This window comes from Puma concolor, chromosome B3 (genome assembly GCF_028749965.1).
Source record: "Puma concolor isolate L17-30 chromosome B3, mPumCon1.1.hap2, whole genome shotgun sequence".
Taxonomy (NCBI): Eukaryota; Metazoa; Chordata; class Mammalia; order Carnivora; family Felidae; genus Puma; species Puma concolor.
Genome location: NC_141672.1, coordinates 80,349,655 through 80,367,185, shown reverse-complemented (window position 1 = coordinate 80,367,185; position 17,531 = coordinate 80,349,655). Strand labels below are relative to the sequence as shown.

General features: G+C 39.5%; 1 protein-coding gene across 4 annotated transcripts in view; it reads right to left on the bottom strand.

Moving 5' to 3' along the window:
- FMN1 (formin 1) overlaps positions 1-17,531 on the bottom strand; it is a 429,625-nt gene that overhangs the window by 375,211 nt on the left and 36,883 nt on the right. The gene's annotated exons all lie outside the window — the stretch shown is intronic.

The following is a 17,531-nucleotide window of genomic DNA, read 5'->3' as shown; positions in this document are numbered from 1 at the left end:
TTGAGGTCTATAGTTGAACAAGGGGGCTCACTGACACTTGCAGTTGCATTTGATACATCCTAATGGCATGGACTACACACAGTGTACCCAACACTGTGTTTGGCATCTTATTTACTCTTCATAAGAACCCTATGAGATGCACTGTGTGATTCACACTGGAGAGCAGAGAAAACAGAAACTAAAAGGTTGTGTAACTTGCATTAGCCCATAGCAGCAGAATTCAGATTCAAACGTAGGTAATGACTACCTGTGTTCTTCCATGATGCCTCCTTCCAACACTACATGCATCTGGTCAAGAACAGAGAAGCAGTATGGTTTGAACAACTAAATAATTTAGTTTCAAAAAACGATAGTCTTACTAAGTAAATGAAGGACAGAAAACACATATATGGAGATGAATGAGTGAGATTCCTGAGAACCTCTCAGAAAAACAAAGCAACAATTTAGTCATAGGTAACTTTTCCAAAAAAAAAAAAAATGAAGAAAACTTTCTTTGTTAAAAAACACTTCAAGCATTAGTTACCATTGCAAGGCAAGCAAAATCTGGGTGAATCCTCTGTTATTACAGTCACAGAATCAAAATATTTACAAGTAAAAGATCCTCAAAGATTTATTGTCCTCAGATTTATTCCAAGTTATTCATTTCACCAGTGAGAAAATAGAAGCCCAGGGATACTACTAATTTTATTTCAATTATCACATAAGATTATTACACTTAGAATCTTTATCATAATTTACTTAATGAGCAAGTAAATTTTTAATCTATTTTATAAATCTTTACCTCTTACTCCATATTCACCACAAGCCCAAACAATTATAATGGTCTGGAATGGAGTTGCTCTATCCCCTTGAGTTTAGGTGCTAATCAAAGCTAATTATTAATGGTACAAAGGCCAACAGGCAATTGTTTACGGGGGAAATTTCAAGAACTTCAAAGTAAATACCGAAGTAGCTATTATAACCCAAAGCCCCTGAAAATCCAAGTAATTTTCTTGCTACCACCAAATTAGTGTGTGTTGGGACAGTATATGGAGAAAAGGAAAGAATCAAAATCGAAGGTGGGAGATCTGGATTATTCTATCACTAAACTATTACGATACATTAGATGGAACCTTACTTTCATTACCTGTACCATGAAGGCACTGGGCCAAAGGATCCCTCCCAGCTTTAATATTTTATAATCACTGTAAGAGTTGACAAATACCAACTAAATCATATGCTCTCATCTGGAGTTTGTAGCACTGCTGTTGGCTTTTAAAAAAGAGATTAGAAATTTTTCAAACGCCTTGAGGGTGTATGTTCCCAAAGAGTTAGATTTCCTAAGGGAGATGTATTTCTTTTTAATATGTCAACATATTTTATCTCTCTAGCCAAAGTATACTTATTTCATTTTTTCAGGATTAAAAATAAATCCTGATGGTACCAGTAGGCAGCAATAGGCCTGGAGGAAAAAGAATGAATAACAAAGGAAAACAATACTTATTTTGTCCCTATGCAACTTTCCACCTATGATAAAAAGAACCAGCTTTCTGCATATCCTCTTTAATTAAACTGAGGGTAAAGACCACATTTAACCATATGCTCCACTGCAGGTGATGAGCAATTAGTTTATCTTGAACTAATTTTAGAGGATGCATCAAAAAGCAAACTAAGAACCACTGTAGAGCATTTGACTCTTCATGCCTGTGTCTAGAAGGGGTCTGATTTTCTGGAAAAGCCACTGAGACAAGGAACTGGTTCATTCACCCATCCAATACATATATTTAGCAGTCAAGTGCCACACACTATGATGAATGCCAGGAGCACACAGATAAACGTGATTCCTGCCATTCAGGGGCCCATAATCTAGTTAGCGTCAGAGGCTCACACATAAGCAAAAAATTACAACAATGCAAAGTGTTTTTAAATGGAACAAACACAAAGCACTATCTGGAATATATATGGGGGAAAATCTTAACTCTGAACAGGAAGGTTAGGAGAGCTGCATGAAGATGACTTTACCCTAGGTCTTGACAGATGAGTAGTCCATATGGAAATGTGGCATGTGCAAAGGCACAGAAGCAGAGAAAGGAAGGAAGAGGAAATGAATTTTAAAAAGAGAAGGTGCTATAAAATAAATTTAAAATAATTTCCCTAATCTGATGTGTATGAACTAGGATCTTATTTTCATTGTCATTTTCCTAATTGCTTATGAGGCTTAACATACTTTCGTATACACATTCATCATTCAGACTTTCTCTTAAGCAAATTGACTATCTTCTCCGCCTATTTTTTTTTCTCCTGGGCAGTTTCCCTTCCCTTTATTAATTTATATGAATTCTTGATCTATTTTCGATGCTAAATCTGTTAGTCGTAAGTGTTGCAAATGTCTTCTCCTAGCTTTTCCTATTATTTTTAAAAATGATATCATTTGTCATAGTCAAGTGATTTTAACTTAATTTAAATTTTATATTATTTTAATATAGACAAATTCACAAATCTTCTTCATGGTTTGTGCTTTTAAGAAACGCTCTCCTAATCCTTACATATTTTCTACTAAAAACGTAAAGTTTTGCTTTTCATATTTCAATTCTAAATCCACGTGAAATACATTTTGTACATGAGATAGTTCCAACTTTATTTTTTTCTTCCCACATGAATAATCGATTGTCCCAGCGTCATGTACTGAATAATGTATCCTTTCCCAGTCTTTGTAATGTCAGCTGTTGCAGGTAGGATTCCCTGGAAGACAGACCGAGCAGAGAATCCCATGGAGAAGACTTAGTGGGGAGAGATTTCTAGAACAACTCTGATGAGACAGCAAGGGAAGCGGGACCAGGAAGAAGGAGATGTGGCCGTAACAGAGGCCTCAGCTGATCACACATGGAGTCCTAAAGCTGGGATGGCCCTTTGCAGTTGTCCTGCACAAGGCAACAGAACTGGGCTTTTGTACTCTCACACCCACACTAGGCACTGGGTGGGGCTGTCCCTGAGGAATGGCTGGAAGCTCAGGCAAGGCAGCCCCGTTGGGCAGAAGTCACCTGTTAGCCGTCAGCCAGCAACAAACACTCCCAGCAGCTAAGGAAACTGGGGTCTTGATCCAGATAGGAGGATCTGGGTGGCACACACAGTATCCACCACCCAGCCTCTGCCATGTATCCTCTTTCTAATTTTATTGGCTCCCTGTTCTTTTTTTTTTTTTTTAAGTTTATTTATTTTTGAGAGAGAGAGAGAAAGAGAGAGAGAATACAAGCAGGTAAGGGGCAGAGAGAGGGAGAGGGAGACAGAATCCGAAGCAGCCTCCAAGCTCTGAGCTGTCAGTACAGAGCCTGACAGGGGGCTCGAACCCATAAACCATGATATCGTGACCTGAGCTGAAGTCAGACACTCAACCAACTGCGTCACCCAGGCACCCTTGGCTCACTATTCTTTTGGACTCTCTTTCCTATGATATAATTTCCAGATAGGTCTCCTTCCTGCTCCCTACATATAATCCAATTTGTCAACAGCCCTCCTCAAATACATAGCAATAACTATACCCAAAACCTCAGATATGTCAGACTATATGTAGTACAGTAGCACATTTTCTCCCTTGATATGAATATCTATTACTAAAATAGCCTAGCTTTTTCTTTGAATCAGCCACAGGACCCAACTGGCTCAGAATCATTACGTTGTCAACTAAAGCTGAAACAGAAATCTCTTATGTCCTTTGCTTGTAAGGTGGATATATTAATCTAAATGCAGGATGTTTCTAGTATCCTCTTGACTTTAATCTTATTACATTTAGCCTAGGAAGAATTTAGCCTAGGAAGAATTTAACAAGCTTTGATTCTGCCATCTAACACCTCTTTCCACTCAAGTTTTTCTGTGAAGTTGATTAAGAATGCCAACAAGAGGGGCACCTGGGTGGCTCAGTTAGTTAAGCGTCTGATTCTTGGTTTCAGGACAGGTAATGATCTCGCAGTTCGTGGGCTTGAGTCCCACGTTGGGCTCTGCACTGACAAAGCAGAGCTTGCTTGGGATATTCTTTCTCTCTCAAAATAAATAATTAAAAAAAAAAAAAAAAAGAATGCCAACAAGATATTGAAAAGAAAGAGGACAGTGGGCCGTGATGAGTCTTGTGACATACCCATGATACCCTTCTACATTTCAACAAAAGTACACTGATTAACTATTTGCCCAGCTGCAGACCTAGCATGTTTTAATAAAGTGGTTTTCTTCCTAGTCACCTGGGGCAGGAAACATCGAATGATCCTTGACTCTGTTTCGTTTTGCTTTGTTTTTCCCCTCAACTGAAAACCCAATCAGATTCATCTAGCTTTGAGTCCACAGTGATCTGGAATCTATCCCTTGTTACCGCTGTCACCAACACCATTACAGACCTTTTTGAGTCTTACCCCTGTTTTCAACTGATCATGTTCTCACTATTGCCAAAACTATTTGTCGTGAACTACAAAGTTGGCAAAGTTGTGACCCTTCACAATTCCCCCCATCTGGAAAAAGTGACAGTAAATAGTACCCTTGGGGAATAAGAAAATAAATGCATCTTTTCAGAATGTAGTCTGCAGACAATGTCCACCTACTTTTAGGCCTCTTTGGCATAGAGACTATTGGGCTCAGTAAGGATAACTCACAAGTCACTATTCTTTTTGAGGCTGCCATTTGTAATCACTGAAAGAGTGTTATTAATAACCTACTGTTAAGTGTGAGACTTGGAGAAGTGGTTTCTTACTCTGAGACCTGTAGCCAGGAATTGACAGAAACGGGGTATGAACTTGGGTTTCCTGATTTCAAGACAGGGACTTCTTCCCCAATCCAGCTCAACTGAGCAGTTGTGTAAAGAATAGTCTGTTTTCGGGGCGCCTGGGTGGCGCAGTCGGTTAGGCGTCCGACTTCAGCCAGGTCACGATCTCACGGTCCGTGAGTTCGAGCCCCGCGTCAGGCTCTGGGCTGATGGCTCGGAGCCTGGAGCCTGTTTCCGATTCTGTGTCTCCCTCTCTCTCTGCGCCTCCCCCGTTCATGCTCTGTCTCTCTGTCCCAAAAATAAATAAAAACGTTGAAAAAAAAAAAAAGAATAGTCTGTTTTCACTGGACAGTGACATGCAGAAGAATGAACCTGGACCACTTTCTTCACCATACACAAAAATTAACTCAAAATGGATGAAAGACCTAAATGTAAGATGAAATAACTTAATGTAAGATTCATCAAAATCTAGAGGAGAAATCAGGCAAAAACCTCTCTGACCTTGGCTGCAGCAACTTCTTACTCAACACATCTCCAGAGGCAAGGAAAACAAAAGCAAAAATGAACTATTGGGACCCCATCAAAATAAAAAGCTTTGCACAGCGAAGGAAACAATCTGCAAAACTAAAAGGCAACAGACAGAATGGGAGAAGGTATTTGCAAATGACAATGAGATAAAGGATTAGTATCCAAAATCTATAAAGAACTGATCAAACTCAACACCTGAAACACAAATAATCCAGTTAAGAAATGGGCAAAGACATGAATAGACACTTTTCCAAAGAAGACATCCAGATGGCCAACTGATACATGAAAAAATGCTCAACATCACTCACCATCTGGGAAATACAAATCAAAATCACAATGAGATACCACCTTACACCCCTCAGAATAGCTAACATTAACAACTCAGGCAACAACAGATGTTGGCAAGGATGCAGAGAAAGAGGATCTCTTTTGCATTGTTGGTAGGAATGCAAGCTGGTGCAGCCACTCTGGAAAACAGTATGGAGGTTCCTCAAAAAATTAAAAATAGAACTACCCTATGACCCAGCAATTACACTACTAGATATTTATCCAAAGGATACAAAAATATAGATTCAAAAAGGTACATGCACTCCAATGTTTATAGCAGTATTATGAACAATAACCAAACTATGGAGAGAGCCCAAATGTCCACCGACTGATGAATAATGGATATAGAAGATGTGCTGAATATACACAATGGAGTATTACTTGGCAATCAAAAAGAATGAAATCTTGCCATTTGCAACTATGTGGATAGATCTAGATAGTAGTATGCTAAGCAAAATTAGTCAGAGAAAGACAAATATCATATGACTTCACTCCTATGAGGACTTTAAGATACAAAATAGATGAACATAAGGGAAGGGAAGTAAAAATAATATAAAAGCAGGGTGGGGGACAAAAACATAACAGACTCTTAAGTATGGAGAACAGAGGGTTATTGGATGGGTGTAGGAGTGGGGATGGGCTAAGTGGGTAAGGGGCGTTAAGGAATCTACTCCTGAAATCATTGTTGTACTACATGCTAACTAACTTGGATGTAAATTAAAAAAATAAATTAAATAAAAATTAAAAAAAAAAGAATGGTCTGTTTCATATGAAAAGTAAGAAAACTGAAGTTTCAAAATGCAGGTGAGTTCTAAAAGGGCAGCCTCCATATCTCTGAAAGTAAAATACTACCCAAAGGACATAGGAAGTGATTTTTCTCCAATAACACAGAGGCTAACAAATAACAACTTCTGTAGCAAAGAGGCAAATGCTTTCTTGACTCAGGCTTTTGGTGAGATTAGTCATATATTAGCATATGATTTTCCAAGACACTTGTTCTTAAAGAATTGGAAAGACGATAACAAAATAGTAGCACTGCTTTTTAGAATAAAGCTGCAGATGTGTGACTGTAATATTTTAATTACGTAGTCAAAATCCTATGACTCCACCAGTATTTGCTGATAACATGGAACTGATTATAAAAGCGACGTACTGAAAGCCTAATGGACACTTAACTATGATTTGGAGAAGTAGCACCTTGGACCACATGGCAGCAGCTGGCACTTGGCAGGCATTGACAGATATTTGAAGACATCTGTGTTGATGCCAGGATGGTTAATATGATTAACAGTAAAAAAAAAAAAAAAGTGATCACAGCAACAAATGTTAAACAGGAAAATATTCAAGAATAGCCTCGACTTTCCTGTATTAAAGCAATGCACAATAGTTGGTTGGCAGAAGGCTAACAAAATTTAAAAACTTGTACATGTTTACAGGTGCATAGATCCTTATATCTGGTAAGTTCTGTAATATTCAAAATCATCACAAATATGGCTAAGTGGATATTCAATTATTTCTTTAAAAAAATTTTAATGTTTATTTATTTTTGATAGAACACAAGTGGGGGAGGAGAAGAGAGAGAGGGAGACACAGAACCTGAAGCAGTCTCCAGGCTCTGAGCTGTCAGCACAGAGCCTGATGCGGGGCTTGAACCCACAGACCATGAGATCATGAGCTGAGCCAAAGTCAGATGCTCAACCGACTGAGCCACCCAGGTGCCCCTAAATTCAATTATTTCTTGAGGATAATTCATCTATGTCATTTTGCTCTAATAAAATATTTGCACTTAAAAGATTCTAAATTCATGTAACATAGCTATACATTAGTATAATTGTTTATGTTTTCAATCTTAGTTTCCATGAAAGTGGTTAAGCACAGACACCTTGTCCCCTACCCCCAGAATTTCTGATTCAATAGATCTGGGGGATGGGGCCTGAGAAACAGCATTTTAACAAGTCTCCACGTGTGGCTAATAATGTTGCTTGTCCAGGGACCACACTTTGAAAACTGCTGTTCTGTACCACCCTGACCCTCCCACTGGTTCCTATAATCACATATCATTTGTTTATTGATAAATCTCTTGTGCATGAAAGATAAAAATTCATTCAACAATTAGTTATTAAGCCAGCATTTATATAACATATGCTGGTAAGCTATATCAGACATGTCTCTATATGTTAGAGACAGAAAGATGAATAAAGTTAGTCCCTGCATCCATGCACTTTATATTCTAGACAGACATGTAAACAAACAATCATGATGCAATGTGATAAACACCATATGTAAAGCTTCCTGAGAGTAGAATGAAAGTGTTCACTCCACAATGAGGGGAATCAAAAGGCTTTATAGTGGAGACAACACTTAGGACTTTAAAAAAAAAAAAAACTATTTATTTTGAAACAATTTTAGATTTACAGAAGTTACAAATAGAGTTCCTTATATATCTCAGCTTCCCGACATTACACAGATGTTGACATTTTGCACACGCAAGGTTAAGATGGATTTTGAAGGGTGCCTACCAATTTATTAGGGTATCCCATGTAGAGAAATCATATATGAATACAACCATTGAGACACGATACACTAATAATATCTGAACATTTTTGGAGAATTATGTGCTAGACATTGTGCCAAGCCCTTTAAGCATAGCATATCACTCAATCCTTACAACATCCCATAAGTAGTTATTATACTATCTGCTCTGTGGATACTACCATCACTCCCCTGTTGATGAGGAAACTGAGGCTGTTGTCAATCTTCTAGTAGGTAGCAGAACTGGGGTTTGACAATAAAATGTTCAACTTCGGCACACACCCTCTTAACCAGTGTAGGACGATATATGATCCAGAAATGGAAATCAAAAGTCCATTGTGTATACAGATTGTGTTACATTAGGGAAAGTTGTAGGCACAGGGTTCTGACAACGGAAGCAAAAGACAAGACCAGAAAAGGAAAAGAAAATTCTAGATAATGGAAGGATACTGTGGTAGGCAGAGTTCCAAAATAGTCTCCTAGATTCTTGTTCCCTGGGGGACATGCTGCAATGATCCCTTCTCCTTGAGTGAGCAGGGCAGAACCTGGTGAAGATGATGGCATGGCACGTCCATGATTCAGTTAAGTTGTATGACAAAGGCAAAGGAATTTTCAGATGTAACTGAGGTCCCTGATATTACCATACTGCTGTCCTGGTTTGGGGGCCTCAACTTCTCCTGCCATGTCTGCCCATTCCTTTCTGGGTCTTGACTTCTGCTTCCACTCTTAGAACCCTGCCCCATAACCCATTCTTTAAGGATTCTGCTCTTCTAGGTAATAACAGGAGCCTTATGGGCAAACTGATATGACTTAGTTTTGTGTGTAGCTTTTGGAAATCAATCACACAGCCTCAAATTATATCGGCATAATACACAACCATTCTAGCAACAGTGCTTTCTTTCGCACAGAAGGCAAACTTCAATGGTGGGTGTCAAGCACCCGGCAAGTGGGCCATTTAGGGACCCCATGAATCACAGCTTACAAGAGTTATGAGAACATGCCCAGCCTTCTATTTCACCAGCATGTTGGGTGGTAAAGTGTACCTTGGTGAAAATGTGCTGGTCTTTGTTCACGCATAACACAACATGGTGAATCTGTGACCAGCAAAATGCATGAAACCGTAAGCCATCTCTGGTTTCCATTTCAAATTGAATCACTTGACTATCCTTCAGTAACTGGCTTTGAGAGTAAAGTAAGTCTCATTTTAATATTTAAAAAAGGTCTGTTCCAGTAAAATCAATCATATTGTAAAGTTATTCCAATTAAGAGGTTTTTTGTTCACAAAAACACTTGGCTTTGTGAAGTGTTTCACAAATTTAATTTCATTTAATTTCATTCCCATCCTCTGGGTATGTTCTGATTCCTAAATCTATGCAGAGATTAATAGTTTTAATGTTGCTTTAAAAATAAAGCATCATCTACCAAAATACTATGATAGTAATCACCTAATATGGTATGAAACCATTTCCATTCTGTTTAGCATAAGACAAATGGGACAAATTTGCCCCTGTTACCAGTTTGCAAATCATGTTTTCTCATCATTCACCAACTCTAACTCACTCTTCCTTTTTCTTTCAACAAAAACATTCATTGAATCCATGCCATGTATCAGTTATTGAACCTGATTCCAGGTAAATAATGATGAATGTGACACCCTTCCTGTCCTTGAGGAGGCCTTTTTGTTGTTGTTGTTGTTCCCTGTCATGCTGTGCATGCTCCAACAGCACCTGGAGTAGGGACCCTTCATCTACAAGTTTGTTACACTCTTTTGTGTAGAGCCTGCCTTTAACATCTTAAGGTAATTTTAGTAAACTTTCCCTTTCAATTTTCACAGTGCTTTTTTCTTATAGTTCCCTCTCTCCCTACAACCCAGGCATGAGTCCAGGGGGCTGGGTCAGCAGAGAATCTATAGGACTTACGTTATGCTATTTTTGGTGTTGCCCCACCCCCTGAGGCGGGTATCTTGCTCATATGCCTCAAATCTTGCTTTCCTTAGGATGAGCCCTGCCCTGTGACCGTCCTCTGAGCACTCAAGCTAAAGCCTCTTGACAGCTCTAACCATCTAATTACCTAGGCATGCCTAGACGTATGTCTGAATCCTAGAGAGACTATGCTCATGCTCAAGCTGTACAAGTTATTTACTCTCTCCACAATTCCTCTGGGCTAACTTGGAAAACAACAGCTTTAATCAACCACAGGATTATTTTTGGGTTCTCCCTCCAAGTGCAAAATTCAACCTCAAAACTTTAACTTGGATTTAAAACAAACCAGCAAAAAACATGTATCATAACATTTTAGGGAACATACATGAAACCCAGATGATCCAACTTACTGCCTCATCGTGGATAAAACTTATGTCTGTCACGTGAGTCACGAAAATCTGAACCTCAATGTCAAAAGCCCCCACTCACTTGCTTAGTGTGAAATCCAGTCTTTCCTCAGGCTCTTCCTCATCAGCTATGCCCGCCACTGGTCTCACAAGGTCTCCGTGCTCAAGGGCCTGGCCGCTCCTGCCACCCTCTGCTCTGTGGCTCTGTCACTCTCTGCCCTTGGGTTTCTAACAACCTCTTCCAGACTATTGAAGCTGGCTCAGCAGGAAAGTTCCTGCCTCTCTTGAACAGCTCCTCCACACTCACTGCAAGACTGCTGGGCTTCTCATGACAAAGTTACTCCTCCCCTTCATGCCAGAGCCCCTTCCCCCTGGTGTATGGGAGCATTTGTAGGAAGAGGAGGAAACGTCTATGCACAGACTTATTCTCTCAGGATGCTTCTTCTCCTTCCACTGTCTGTTGTTCTTCTCTATTGCTCAATATCCTTTAAGGACCCCACAGTCCCTCTATATCCTATACATGTGTGAATCCCAATTCTAACCTACTTTCCAGTTCTTTCCTGTAAGGCTCTGGGGCATATAGAAAGCATCTGGGTCCACATACTGGAACAATCCATGACTGTGGGAAAAGCTTGAAAAGCCTCCTGTTAAGAGTGAAGAAACTCCAGAACATGCCACAGCAGGAGGCTGAGCTACCAGGGCACACAGAGAAACTCTAGGAGGATGGTATGGCCTAATATCACAGCCCAGAGGCCACAAAAATTTACTAAGTAATATGGTTGCATCAGTATTTAAGAACTATCTAACAGGAGTCACTGTCCTTGTAAGCGATCAGAAAGAAGATAAAGTAAAAGAGGCAGTAGGAATCATTTACCTGATGGAGCTACCAAGAGGAAGAAAGTAGGCCCAGGAGGTGTCTACTGTTTTCAGAAAGCAATCTCTCCCAGAAGAGTCCATGAGGAATAAAACAAAACAGACACCTTCGAAATTCAGTACTTTGCTTTATCAATTTGATAAAATGCCTTTGATACAATTACTACCTTAAAAGCTTGTTGTTGTTTTTTTTAATGTCCTAACCAATAATGCTATGAAGCTGAATTATGTGACCAAAAAAAAAAAAAAAAAGTATCTATTCTAAAAAATGGTTTTCTCTTTTAGATTTTTCATGGCTCTTACTTCTAATCACAGAACTAATTCTGTCATTTCTACGTGTCTTTAGAATTACATTAGATGGATATGTGTGGCCGGGGACTACAGACTGCCACCCTGGCCTTACATCTTGTGCTCCAAATCCAAGAATAGAAAAGAAACAAGTGAAAAACAATTCAGTAGAAGGTGCTATCCTCAAAACACAATTGGATATTAATCTGGGAAAAACTCACATACATAGAGCTGGCTCAGGATTTTAAAACATTAAATCTTGGTCCTGGTCCTGGCTTTTGAAACATCCTGTCTTTTGAAAAACAGGATTTGAATGAGAGAAACACCCATCATTTATTTTACATGGAAATTCACTTCAAAATACAAATTGTTCATTGGTAGAAAATCTACTTCATATTTCATATGCTAATGAGCTATTCTTAATTTGCAATAATTAAGACAGATATTTTTAAATTCTTTTTGTGCTTTTCACAAAAAGCAACCAAACACAATGTGATATCAATCATTGTTAAGTATGAGAGCTTCGTTTTTAAAAACCAGATAAGTTTTTCTAAATCCATGGACTGAAACCTGTATCACAAGATCTTCTAATTCTTTTACTTCCTCTATTTTTTAATTTTTCACAGTAAAACAGTCAACCTACTTAAATTCAGAGGTATGAAGGTCATATGACAAAGAAACGAAAGGTGCAATTATCATTTATTACCAAGATAACCGCTGCTTTGTACCAAAACATCCACCATACAGCCTTCATTACCTTGTTGCTCATTTAAAATACCATTCTGTCTTCCTGCATTTCTTGGTCTTCACCTATCTGCATCATCTTGTCTTCCTTTTATCCCTCCAGATCCACTCTCCGCCCTTCTCCACCTGCTCCTAGCCCTGGAAGGCTGACCTTGCAGACCACATCCATCGGCTCCCTTACACTCTGCCTTCTGGCTGATTCAGTTAGAGGTGTCCATGCAGAAGATCAAAGGAGAGAATGGCCAGGATATTCATTCCCACAACTTCCTCTCTGCAAGGTGCTTCTACCAGAGGCCACTGCTGCTGCCATGTGATCCCCTCTGTGAAGCTCCCCTCTCTGGGTTCCAGTGACCACTGCTTCCCTTGCTCACAACCTCAGGCTGGGGGATCTATTCCCTATCAGGACCTTTTCTAGCAGGAGCCTTTATAAAGTTCCTTCTTCTCTTGGTTTCTGGATAATGCTCCATCCCGTCCTAATCCTCCCTGCCTGACTAGTCTTCTGTGGGCACTGCTTTCCCAGCTCGCTAGCAAACTGTATTTCCCTGAGTAGCAAAGTAATCTCAGCGCTGAGCTTCTCGCCCTATTAAAGGATATGGGGAAAATACGGGAAAGGGTACTTTAGTTATAATCCTACTACACACATATGTAATCATGCTAGGTGCATTTGTTCTCTCTTTTAAAAGTAGTTAAAATTTTTTTAGTATTTATTTTTGAGAGGAAGAGAGAGAGAGAGCATGAGCAGGGGATGGGCAGAGAGAGAGGGAGGGGCAGAGAGAGAGAGAGAGGGGCAGAGAGGAGCTTCAGAGGATCTGAAGCCAGCTCTGTGATCACAGCAGAGAGCCCAATGCAGGGCTCGAACTCATGAACCATGAGATGATCTGAGCCACAGCCAGATGCTTAACCGACTGAGCCACCTCTTTAGAAGGTAGTTAAATCACTCTGTAAAGGAGTAGGTATATGATGAAATAGGGGAAGGGGATTAAGAGGCACAAACTTAAAATTATAAAATATGTAAGTCATGAGGATAAAAAGTACAGCATAAGGAATATAGTCAATAATATTATAATAATGTTGTATGGCAGCAGACGGTAACTGTGCTTACACTGGTGAGTATTGCGTAATGTCTAGAATTTCTAATCACTATGTTGTACACCTGAAACTAATATAACATATATGTCCACCATACTTCAATAAATAAAAGACAACCATTTTAAAAGTATTTCAATCACCCTTTAAAAGCCATAAAAGTGATACATCTACTGTAACCAGTGATGTAATATAAAAATATATAAAGAAAAGTTACATGGGACACCTGGGTGGTTCAGTCAGTTAAGTGCCTGACTTCAGCTCGGGTCAAGATCTCATGGTTCGTGGGTTAAAGCCCCACATTGGGCTCTGTGCTGATAGCTGAGAGCCTGGAGCCTGCTTCAGATTCTGTGTATCTCTCTCTCTCTGGCCCTCCCTGGCTCGTGCTCTTTCTCTGTCTCTCAAAAATAAATAAACGTTAAAAAACAAAAAAATTAAAAGAAAAGAAAAGAATTTATTCTCTTCCCCAATCCTTCTGGATCCTTCCCCTTTACCTCATTCCCCACCCTCACCATGCTTTTCCCCCAGATAAAGAATGTGAATAGCCTGGTCAATCTTTTTCTACACCCGTCTCCATGATATTCAAGCTCATACCAAACATGTATTCACTCATATGTGGAGAGGGGTGATACTTGACTTTACAAAAACTGCAAGCACGCTACACATTACCTTGCAACTTGCTAGATAGATACAGATCTAGTTCAACACTTTGAACAGCCTCATAATACTATACAGTAGAAATGTACTAGAATTTATTTACCCATTTCTCTACTGATGGACATTCAAATATTTTCAGCTATTTTTGCCACCACAAACAATGCTACAGTAAACACCCTTATGCATCTATGTTTACTAGTGCATCTATTTATGTAAACCAAATTCCAAAATGTAGGATTGCTAGGTCAAAGTTACCTATAGTTTCAAACACCACTCCCTTACTTTCTTAAAAGTATATAGCAATGTGTTTCTTGTTTAATTCTTATATTTGTTTTATACGGATATGATATGATATATGTAATTTCTGAATCTTATTTTCTCTCTTAACATGAATTACAGATAACTTTCTGTGCACTATATGCTTTCTGCAGTGATCTTAAATGGTTGCATATGCCCATTAATGTTATGAAGTGTCTTTACGTTTTTATGGAACTGTATCAAACCTTAGTATTATTGTGGAAGAATTTCTATCCACTCCTTGTAAAAAACACTTACAGAGACAGAAGTTTTGAAAGTAGCATCAGATATTAAAACAACTATTCCAAGTGTTCTTCTCAACTCCTAATCAGTTGACATGAACTATGTCTTTTGATGGGCCCCAGAATCGATCAAGTGACTCACAATTTCAAGCAGAACTACGCCTGGGGCATCTGCTTCTACCACCGCCTCAGTGACTTCAATCAGGGGACAAAGATCATGAGGTTGCCAAGGAGCACACAGAAACCTGGGGCATTTTCCTAAGTGTGGTGAGCCAAATTCCATGTGATTCTTCTGGCATTAAAAAGGGTCTATTTCAGATCAAAGTTAGAAAGAGAGCCATCAAAACAGAAATGAATCCCAGCCTCAAGGATACCACTGTGTAGGTTAGCATCACTAGAGTCCCTCTAGGTTTGAGAAAATACCCCATTCCACAAAGGCTTGGGAACATTTGACAGCAGTTTCCATCCCAAAATAAAATACTATAAAACCAATCCCAAAGGGAGAGTGGGGAGAAGGCAATGTGTCTGTTGAGGGGAGGGCGTAAGAAGACAAATCTGGCCACTGTTCATTGTTAGTATATTCTCTATTTGATTATATCACCACCAGACAAGAAATCCCTGTGTATAGCCCTTGGAATGAAGAATTAAGAAAACTGCAAAGCAAATAGGAGGTGGACCAGTAGCCTCTGTGATGCCTTCATGCTATTTCCTCTGTGGATGGTAATACTGGCTTTAACTCTTAGTCCTGTGAGAAGGAGAAGCAGATTTCACTCTTTTCTGAGAATTACTACATGCCCATAACACTAAAGAGTCCTCCAACTGGAAACAGATCTGATTACTTTTGCCAGACTTAATCTCTTACTTGAGCAGTTAATGAGAGCTTTCAATAATCTTAATCACATCACTTCAATAAAATACCTAGATGTGATTTCCACAGGAAATAAATGTCCACAGACCATAAACTCAACCTGGTTAATAGCTAACATGGGAGACAGGTGGGAGTTCGACTCAGATAAAGGGCCACGGTGCAGTGATAGTAAATGAATTACGTCCCCTTGCCCCTTCCACCCACCATCAGGGCTGCTGGGGACTGTCTGAGGCCTCTGCTGGGAAAGAGTGACAGGGGAAATAAAATGAAAGGCAGCTGGAAGCAGGAAAATTCTCCCATATATGGACCCACAGGCAGCCGAAAGTCACTAAAGGACCCAGAATATGAAAAGAACTCATGACCACAAAAAAGGGGAATTCGAGGGAGAAGGTCACAGGACCATAGGATATAAATCAAAGACCCACTATCTGAAGAACCCCCTCCCAGGGATGGCAACAAGAGACAATATTTGGAGGCCTCAGAGGAAGGTCCCAGCAGAAGGGAAGTCACCCATACCGGAAGAAACAGTCTCTCCCACTCTTATCCTCCTTCTTTCCAATTCCTTCTTTTATAAGGTTAAAAGAACATTGTAATGATTCTAAGGACTGGCTCCTAAAGTGCTATGGAAGGCTGGGGCCAAAGTAAAGGATATGGTTCTGAGCAATTGTATAGCGAGGCCAAGGGAAAGTGTGACCACCCACTGCACTTACCCCTCAGTGGGTTTATGGTCAGTCACCATAGAAACCGTGTGCCTGCCTTGACACAGATACAACAGAGCTGTTATAATATTTTTCATACAGAAAATCGGCAACAAAATAAAAAGATAATTCTTAATCAGGAAAAAAAAAAGATTTACTGAAGCTCAACGTTAAATATGCCCAGTTTCTGGATGAGGGACGCACACAATCCTAGAATTTGGTGTGATTTCTTGAAAAGAACTTTTAGAGTCGAAGCAGCTATTCCACACCCAAGCCTCCAGAAGTCACTCATCTAATAACTGCACAGACTTCCCTTTCCAAGAATTTCAGAGGCTCCAGCATCCGTACAGAGAGAGAATTCTCATCACTAGGGTTCTATGATACATGATATAAAATCTGTAATTCTATATGGCTTTCCTGGTGAAGCATATTAGTTATGTCATGAAAGCAACAAGTCTTCTCAAAATAAGATCAATATATCACAGACACAAGATCAAACGCATTTACCCCATGTTCATAAAGAACCACGCCTGGATCAATGACTTAGAGAAATTTTTAAAATGTCAAGAAAAAAAAATGTCAAGAGTCAGACAAACAGAAAGGTGTTGAAATTCCTCTTTCCTAGATGGACATTTTTATCTCAAAAATTGTGCATGAGGTTTTCTCTAACCTCGAAGAGACCATATATCGTATTACGACCCATTCCCCGGACAAAGCAATGACCACATGCTGTGGGAGGACGCCCCCTCGAAAAGACTCCGTCACCTGCACAGCGGCATTTGAAACCCTGAACCCCTGGCCACGTTGGCCTGGACAAATAAATGTAAGGAATACTGGAGAGGCGCTTTTTATACACTGTCTTTTTCGGTCTTATTGAATCTGCTTTATAGAACCCTTAAAATTATTTTCATGTAAAATTTTAAATCACATTAAACACATAAGCCAGATTAGCTCTTTAGGACCCACAAGTAAAAAAATAACAGTAAAATAGGCCATAAGTAAAATAGAATACACATTACTTCATACCCATTTGGGAAACGAAGAGTTAAAGGAAACAAAGAAAGAAAATCAGAACCAAGTTTCTTCAACAGGAGAGACTGAATTCATCCCTCTTCTAGTACAAAAAGAAAGTCTTTGTCATAAAGTAATGATGCTTACAAAACTGATTATTAAAAAACAAAAACGAAAAACCTGTAACAACAGACACGTCGCGCTTTCCCCCTTCTGCTTAGGGAATCCCAACAAACCCGAGCTACTCCAGCAGCATGAACAGCAGAATTTAGGTCAAGGGGCCAATTACGCAGCGGAGGCATCAAAGGCAGAGACAAGTCGCTAC